The sequence below is a fragment of the Oratosquilla oratoria genome, chromosome 16 (genome assembly GCF_046742065.1).
Source record: "Oratosquilla oratoria isolate Oo_2021 chromosome 16, ASM4674206v1, whole genome shotgun sequence".
Taxonomy (NCBI): Eukaryota; Metazoa; Arthropoda; class Malacostraca; order Stomatopoda; family Squillidae; genus Oratosquilla; species Oratosquilla oratoria.
The window spans coordinates 6860402-6870549 of record NC_134792.1 but is presented as its reverse complement, the minus strand read 5'-3'; positions in this window follow the sequence as shown (position 1 = coordinate 6870549).

Here is a 10148-nt window from a genome sequence, read left to right as displayed (position 1 = left end):
CGTATTTTGAAATATTTTCCACATCGGATCTACAGGTCTTTCGTTTAATTTTGCCTCCCAATCTTTAAGCTGAAGCTCCTGACGTAGTCCTATGAACTGAGCTTTACTGAAATCGGGTATTTTAGAAACACAAGTATCTTCCCTGTCCTCGTCATTTGAATTAACCACTTCGCTCTCATCCTCCTCGCCTTCTTCCCCATCCCCCTCATCCTCCTCGTGCTTGTCCTCCTCACGATCGTCTTTCCCTCGCCTCCATCTCTTTGTCCTCTTCCTTATCCTCCTGTGTGTCCGAATTGTTCATGTCGTCCTCCATATACCTTTATCGTTTACATTCTCTCAGTTATCCTTCCTCTGTATACTCCTCCTTTTCCCATTCTTTGTCTTCCTCCCTGTCCTCTTTAGGTTTTTCCTCCTCTTCCTCCTCATTCTTCTCCCCTACTCCTCCCTTTACTCATTCTTCTTATTCCTCTCTTTATTATCCACATTTTTCTTTTCCTCCTACTTCAGTACCTATTCATTCTTTTTGTCCTTCTCCTTCACCTAGTCATCTTATTCTCACTCATTTTTCTCCTGTTCTATTCCTTTTTTTTCTCTCTACCTACTCCTCTTTCTCATCTTCCACTTTTCGACTCTACTCCGCCTCCTCCTCCCTATCCTTCTCCTACTTTTCCTCTAATTCCTGCTCTACTTTCTCCTCATCTCCCTCCCCCCTCTTATTTCTTTTCCTCATCCCTTTCCTCCCTCCCATTTCTCTTCCTAATCTTTCTACTCATCCTTCCTATCTTCCTTCTTCTGTTCCTCTTCTTTCTCTCTTCTTGTACTAATGAACCCCTCCTTTTTTTCTACTTTTTTCCACGTTTCGTCCTCTTCTTTTTTCCATTCTCTCATTCGAACAATTTTCTCCCATAACAGTCAACCCTCACTTATATTCACTTCCATGTCGGTTTGTATTTTGTAAAGACCTTTGCTTTTTGTTAAAGAGTTCTGCTGGTTAAGGACTTTCTTCGCCCGAGCTCTCGAGACACTCGTCCTTCTTGGATTCCGTCTTGGAGTATTCTGAGGGAGCGTGATCTGTTAATAGGAGTGGCAAGGGGAATGAGAAGGTTGGCGGGGGGAAAGGGGAGGCAATTAATGAAAAGGGCCTGGCACTTGTAGGGTGAAAGGAGACAATATGACTTCAGTCTCAGATTCAGGAAAATATGAAGCCGAAATTTTGGTGTAGAGTGAAGCTTAAAAAATAGATTTCTCTTAGAAATAAGTATGAGAGGAAGGGTTAGAGGAGGGAAGTAGAAGTAGGAAAAGAGAGGGGGAGAACAGGAGAGGAGGGGAAAGAGGAACGAAAGGAGATGAAAAAAAAAAGTGGGACAAGAGAAGGGATAGAGGACGAGGAAGTTAAGGTAAAAGATTTAAGTTGGAGGAGGGTGCGGGGATTAAAATGGTTAGGATGAAGCCTAAGAGAATAAAAGAAGGAAAATTTTACGTAAATGAGGTGATTAACGGCGGTGGCGGCACGGAGAAGAAGGGGGATAGAAACGCAATCAAAAGTCACACTGATGAAAGTGAAGAGAAAAGACGGAGATAAGAGAACGATTTTTTTTTTTTTTTACGAATAAAACCAACATTGAAAGTGAGAACACAAGAACTGAGAGATAATTTTCATAGAAGGAAAGAGGTGAGTGGGTAGAGGAGGGAAGGAGAGGAAAGGGAAGAAGAAAGACTGATAGTAAAGGGGTGATATAAAAGAAAAAAGGAGGGTAAAGTAACTAAGGGTTAAGGAACCGTGGAGAGTAATCATAAAGAAAGCAGCGAAATTACAAAAAATAAGTTTAACCAAGAATCTTTCTGCAAGGAGTTACTCCATAAAAGCCTCCAGCATCACACACATCAATAAGGATTTATACTATCTCACCTTTAACCCGTTTGCTTAAGAAGTGAAAAAATTGTCGCATGAAATTTCATTATTTCATGAGAATAGGTTAAGGAGTATAGGCCAGGAGACGCGGACCTGCGGCCGGTGCTCTAATCTTTACACCGGTGCGGTTGGGCTGTTGGGACAGTTAACAGCTATTGCTTGGAGTCTGATAGAAGTGCGGGACTCGAATCTACTACCAGGAAAATGCCTGACTAGCATACTTTTGATTGTATCACAAGAATTATATAATTTACTACCATCTTGTCTAATAATTATTTAGTAGTTTGAAATGTATGGTTTTGAGATCTCGGTTATAAATGTGGAATTACAAGCAGATTTGCATCCCACGAGCATATGATCTATTAACAGTATGTTTCCTTTTGCGTCATGCATGCCCGGTGATTGCAAGTTAGTAATGACGAAGAACCGAAATAAAGAATTGAGCAAGTCTGTGTTTTGGAATCTGTTCAATTTCACACTAGAATTTATTACACTTTTTTATTTTGAGGCATGGCTTTCCTAATAATTTATACACATTTTAATTGAGGTACGTTGATGACGTTTTTGCTGTTATGCAAGATAAAGACATTGACCCTTTCTTCACTAGGCTCAATAACTTAGAACCGCCCATGCAGTTCTCCATGGAATTGGAAGTTAATGGGGGGTGCTTCTGTTCCGGGACATCTTAGTTTCACGAGAAGGAGACCACCTCAAGGCCAGTGTATATAGAAAGCCCACACACACAGACATACTTCTAGACTATGACATTTACCAACCGGACTGCCACAAGAGAAGCCTAATCCGCACGTTATGGAACCGAGCAGAAAACATCTGCTCCATGACAGATGCGGTGAGGGCGGAGAAAAAGCACCTACGTGACGTTTTCCGAGACTGTACGGAAATGGACGACCACACGACGCACCGGGATACAATCCCCTCACACAGGACACATGGTCACAATTCCGTACATTAAAGGTGCATCAGAGGTAACGGCCAGGATACTCCGGGACAAGAACATACAGGTAGCACATAAACCACGTAACACTCTGCATCACAATCTCACCAGGGTCAAGGACATGGAAGCACCTACTCAGCAGGCGGGTGTAGTGTACCGCATTGGTTGTTTGGATTGTGATGCAGATTACATAGGAGAAACACAGAAGAAAATCGGCACTAGAATTGAAGAACATAAACGGGCAGTTAAATGGAAAGATGCAGTCTCAACACTTTATATGCTTATGAACGAACTACAGTACAACATTGACTGGGAAGGAAAGACAGTGGTACACAGAGACAACTCAAAGAAAGAGAGACTATTCTTAGAAGCGTAGACGACAAAAGAAGTTAGCGTCAACAGGTGCACAGACTTAAATCTAATATACCTAGGCACTAGGAACAGAAAGACAGACTCAACATAAAGTGGTATCAGTTTGTACTACTTGTGTGAGAGAGGGCAAGTTGAACAAAAGTCACAGTCTATTTGAACATGATTTAATTTATTTTATTTTTCGTGCAAGTGTGTAGTTAATTTTTTTCACTTGTTGTACAAGTGGTATTCTATTTTATCTTTATTTTATTTTATTGCATATATTCTATGTAAATTAAATGTATATGAGATCCATCATGTACAATTGGGTATGTAAGGCTGACCAGTTGCCCGGTACACGTAGCGACTGGAATACTTCTCCCAATTCCAACCACGACCAGTATATTGAACTCTTTGACCACCGTATATCATCACACCCCTGAAGACGGTCCTAGGACTAGGACTGAAACGTCGGGCATTAAAACTCCCACTTTGAGTCTAGTGTTTACGCTTCTCCACTTTATGTATATATATATATATATATATATATATATATATATATACATATATATACATATATATGTATATATATACATATATATGTATATATATATGTGTGTATACATATATATATATATATATATATATACATATATATATATACATTTTAAGAACCACAATGCACTTTAATTCTAAGCCATCAGCATCGAGAGAACCAATGGAGGCCGACGTGGACTCAAACCCGGCGAGCGCATAAGTGCTGTAGTGACTTACCAATTACGCTATCTTGATATATATATATTTATGTATATATATATATATATATATATATATATATGTATATATATGTATATATATATATATATATATATATATATATATATATATATATATATATATACGGGACTCCAGATTTCAGACAATGGCCCTCAGGCCGATCATTAGACCCTAGTCTTCCGTCTACAGTCTTCACACGCTACGAATCAAAGGCAGGTTTGATATGTCATTCCCGAGACATTAGTATTTAGAGTCCAGATTTTAGACTCCAAGCTTTAGTTCCCAGGCAAAGGATTATAAGGAGGATCACAAAGAATTAAGACTGTCAGAAGAGGTTCAAAATACAATAATCAACGAAATCTATTTTTTTTTTATTGTCAAAGATGAACTGTACCTTTGCTAGATAATTTTCTGGTGTAGGTTATGAATTCAAGTTTGTTCTCTTTATTCGTTCACTTTCTTTTTTAAAACCAGTACTCTAGTTAGTCATATGAATAATAAATTTGAAAATAGTATGATTCATATCTGATGTTCTCAGATGGGAGGTAAGAAAGCAGCCGTAGTTTAATTGCTAGATGTTTTCAACTTTATTACATATGGTTTGTTGAGGAGGCTGGGAAATTATAGAGATATTCCAACCGCATTATAATAAAGAATCTCCAACCAAAATGAAAAATAACATAAATAAAGAGCACACGACGCAGTTCATCTGCTACATAAATAACGTTACAACAAACATTCACATATTTCAACAGGAAAAATAACGTATTATATATATGCATACATATATATGTATATATAAAACTTAAGCCCACTCTCGGAGAAAGATAAGCTGAGATATAGAGTAAACCGTATATTTCGACCACTAACTGTGGTCCTCTTCAGGAGTTACAATTATAGGGTACATAGAAAAGAACTTATATACAGAGGAGAAAGCTACAATAGGGAACTCAGTAAGCCACAGGACACGTGCCCTGAGTGAGATCGGACGAAACGTCCTGTGGAGATGAATTTATTAACTGCCATACTAGTAATGGCATTTTGTGACCATTGACCTTTAGAAGTGTTATAATTTGGCAACTGTTTTTTTTTTTTTATGAAGACTCAATCATTTTTCTTTTAAAACTACAATGTGATTCATATACTGTAGCTGCATTCTTCCATTCAATTCTGCGATCTAAAAGACTAGAATGGAGGAATACAGCAGATTTTTCTTGGCCGTATTTTAATGCACACACACACACACACACACACACACACACACACACACACACACACACACACACACACACACACACACACACACACACACACACACACACACACACACACACACACACACACACACACACACACACACACACACACACACACACACACACACACACACACACACACACACACACACACACACACACACACACACACACACACACACACACACGCATATATATATATATATTTATATATATATATATATATATATATATATATATATATATATATACATTACCGGCCAAAAGTGATGCCCGGGCACGTGGCACAAAGAAGCGCCGTGGTCAGAGTCAAATTTTATTCACGCTTAACAATCAATTGCTCTTTCTTTCCTAAAGAGATGCTCAGGCTAAGTTTCGACACGTTTCCAAAAATATTCTATCCCAACTAGCTCTCACCTCTTTCTCTAATTTCTCATAAGGGAACACACCCTTTCTTTATAAATCGGTTTTTACTGGGGCCCAAAGGTTCTTAATCGGGTTAAAATCTGGGCTTTATCCAGGCCAATTTTTAGTATGTTCAACACAACAATCATCCAATCACTCCGTCACAACCTTAGCCGTATGAAAAGTTGCACCATCTTGCTGAAAAAATTCAGCCTGTCATTTTTCTATATTACCAACACTAATTCACTCTTACCAAATTCACTAAAAGTGTCCTAATTCATAAGCCAGCCCTGAAACTTAACGGTACCCTGTGTGTAGCGTGGGTCGAGTGGATTATTCCCCCGACGCGGGTACATATTGCCGTTCCGCCCATCCACAATAGTAAAGTTACTTTTGTCACTTCACAGCACCTTCATCCAGTCATTCTGACTTCAATCTCAATATTTCTTGGCGAAATCGACCCGCTTGGCGATGTTGGATTTCTTCAGGATAGGTTTCTTCATAGGGCGGCACCTTTTGTGATTCAGGTCCTTGATGCAGCGGCGTACTGTCCTCGCAGACACACCACCAAACAGATCTGGGTTGTTCTGCTTGTTTTTCTTGGCTGCGACTCTTGGAGTAGGCTCCAAATCACGTTTCAAAATATTGTGGGCTCGACCCGAGGTCGTCTTAGGCCTACCAGACCTTGGTTTTGAAGATGGCATGTTGTCCACTCCCCCTCATAAACTCTGGCAACCCACCGGCGCACTGTTCTCTCACTGGCATCAATTTGCTGCACTAGTTACTTGATTTACAGGTCATATTCCTTTAAAGCAATTATTTGAACAACTGCTTCACGTAAATATTCCCTCCTAGAGGTCATATTAGGGTCGTGGGGATGCCTGGAGTGGTAAAAATGCGACGCGTTGGAGAGAAAATTCTACGAGCACTCACTGCAGCAATCTTCTTCCTAAAACAGCTAGATGCACACTAACCGCCATTTTGTGCTACCATGTGACTCAGATTATCCTACACTACACACAGCCCGGCCATCACTTTTGTCCGAATTCAATACTATCTCCTATGGGTATGGTTATAAAACTGGCAAAATTCTTGTCCTTCCGCCCCACCCGGCCATCACTTTTGTCTGGTACTATATAAATATATATATATATATATATATATATATATATATATATATGTATATATATATATATATAGTATATATATAGATACATATATATATATATATATATATATATATTATCAACTACAATGCACTTTAATTCTAAGCCATATAGGGGCATGAAGAAATTGTAACGTGATACGCCCGAGGACTCGAACCTATGCGGCAAGAACGTTACAAGTGCCGAGTGACTAGACCAATATACCATCAAGAGAGATAAAAGTTCAGCGCAAGTTTTCTTATATCTTTTTATGCTCGAGTTCATACACATACACGAAAGTTTGCGTTCAACCCATCTCCACTATGATAGTACATTAGTAAGTATACGAACGTGGGAAAGTATTTGTACAACACTGAATGGGTCCCAGTGAGTAGAGATATATTTTCATCAACCACAATGCATTTTAATTCTAAGCCATATAGGCGCATGCAAAAATTGTAACGTGATACGCCCGAGGACTCGAACCTATGCGACGAGAACGTTACCAGTGCCGAGTGAATAGACCAATACATTATCAAGAGAGATATAAGTTCTCCATTACGATAGTACATTGGTAAGTATACGAACGCGGGAAAGTATTTGTACAACACTGAATGGGTCCCAGTGATTGGAGATACGTTTTTATCAACCACAATACACTTTAATTCTAAGCCATATAGGCTTCACGTAAACATTTCCTCCTAGAGGTCATATTACATATATATATATATATATATATATATATATATATATATATATATGTGTGTGTGTGTGTGTGTGTGTGTGTGTGTGTGTGTGTGTGTGTGTGTGTGTGTGTGTGTGTGTGTGTGTGTGTGTGTGTGTGTGTGTGTGTGTGTGTGTGTGTGTGTGTGTGTGTGTGTGTGTGTGTGTGTGTGTGTGTGTGCGTGCGTACGTTTGTGTGTGTGTGTGTGTGTGTGTGTGTGTGTGTGTGTGTGTGTGTGTGTGTGTGTGTGTGTGTGTGTGTGTGTGTGTGTGTGTGTGTGTGAGTGTGTGTTTTGTGTGTGTGTGTGTGTGTGTGTGTGTGTGTGTGTGTGTGTGTGTGTGTGTGTGTGTGTGTGTGTGTGAGTGTATGTGTGTTTGTGTTAATACAGACCCGATATTAAATGTGTATTTGTTTCTCCCAATTATCTACTTTTCGTTCATGGGGCACATTGTAATCCTTTGTAGTACACGTGCGTCTCTCAAAATCTTATAGGTCTCTCTCTCTCTCTCTCTCTAACTTTTTTTTTTTTTTTTAGGTACACAAGAAGACCACGTTCCACCATATTCTCATTAGAAGTAAATAATATGATAAATAAAATTAGATTTATCTACGAAATTTCCGCATTAGGTTCTCACGTTTAGTACTCTACCAGGAACACTGGGCAAGATTGGAGAGGAAAAAAGGAAAGTTTGTTTTCAAATCCATCGCACCCTGGGGTAAAGGGAATTTATCGTTTCACTCTGCAGGGCAGGCACCGACTTAGAACCTTTCCTTGCAGAGCAAAAGTGGTTCACGGCCCACCTGGGCACGATACACTGATATTAATGAGACGCAGAGAAGCTGAATACAAAGTATTTGTGAAGAGTGGATTCAACACTGAGATATCTCAGAGCAAGGCCTGTTCACCACTAAAAGACTTCCTAAGAAAGGACTTTGTGTAGGCTATCTGGGAAGGCAGTAAGATTGATTCTGAAATTTTGAATCACGGGGAATGATTGAGCAGGTAAAGGAAAGCTTATGATATGCTGCAGTGCACTGAGCAAGTGTGGTTGTTACTGTCGCCAAGCAATCTTATTAAGATGAATGGCAGCCTTAAGGTTAAACAAATTAAATGGATTTTATCTAATGCTTGGTATTTTTTCTCCTCAGAAAATCATTCGTATTTGCTTTATAATCAGACAACACGGCAAAAATTTACCCACCTATGCTTCTCAATGTTTGATATGTTATTGGCCCATCAATTATGCAAACGTAATATTAGCTGTTGAGTATCTTATATGATTTAAATAAAGTAATAATTAGTCCTGAGGTAAATGACAACCTCAGAAATGACATTTCATTAGTACATTATTTATGGGTTGTAAATGCATAGTTGAATTGAAACTTGACAGAACTATCAAGTATAATCGGAGAATTCCATATAATGTTTCTCTCTCTCTCTTTCTGTCTCTCTCTCTCTCTCTCTCTCTCTCTCTCTCTCTCTCTCTCTCTCTCTCTCTCTCTCTCTCTCTCTCTCTCTCTCTCTCTCTCTCTCTCTCTCTCTCTCTCTCTCTCTCTCTCTCTCTCTCTCTCTCTCTCTCTCTCTCTCTCTCTCTCTCTCTCTCTCTCACTCTCTCTCTCTCTATCTATCTATCTATCTATCTCTATCTCTATCTCTCTCTCTATCTATCTATTTATTTCTATCTCTATCTCTATCTCTATCTCTCTATCTCTCACTCTCTCTTTCTCTCCTCATCAAAAGCCATTTAATAACACAATTTTATTAATGTTATTTATATACAAACGTTATCTTAAACTTTCACACGACAATGAATTGTGTCATACGGTGTGCGATTATAATTGATCTACTGGGATGCCAGTAATCAGTTTTTGTAACTGGTGTATCTTTTCATAATTTTATTTTTGACCAGCACCTTGTTAACTCTTGTAGCTTATTCTATCAGAAGATACTATGATAATTGGTACAGCAGATATGACAAAAACACATAAGTAGTAGTTATGCTTGTAATTGATTTTTACGATGAAAAACGCAAAATCATGTCACATTGCTTATCTGTGAATGTGTAATGTAATTATGATGATTATATTTTTTCGATATATAGTCAAAGAAAGGAAATAATGTCTGTATGTATTGTACAAATTAAACTAAGTTGTTGCCACATGATTGTAATAAAATTAGGAGGAAAGTTCTTGATCGTGGATAAGGCAGATGAGTAGAATAACAAATAAGGTATTCACAATAGTTAAATTTAGATCCTATGAAGATATAAGGTATTTGACATCAAGGAAGCCCCATGAAATATTTGCACAAAAAAGGAAGCAAAGGCTCAAAGAAGACCTTTATACATTAAATTGACCACTGCCCCCAAGGATCTCCTATACGGAGAATTGGAAACGGAAAAGGCCATGAGGAAAAACACAGCTGCCCTTTAAAGGCACTTGAAAACGTGACATTCTTCAAGGGGTCTTAGTAGGTCTTAGTAGGTCGGTGATGTTCGGTACCGTCCTATATGTAGTTCCACTTATGTTTCACACCATATATGAATGCGGCATATGCCGCCTACTACTACTACTACTACTACTACTACTACTACTACTACTACTACTACTACTACTACTACTA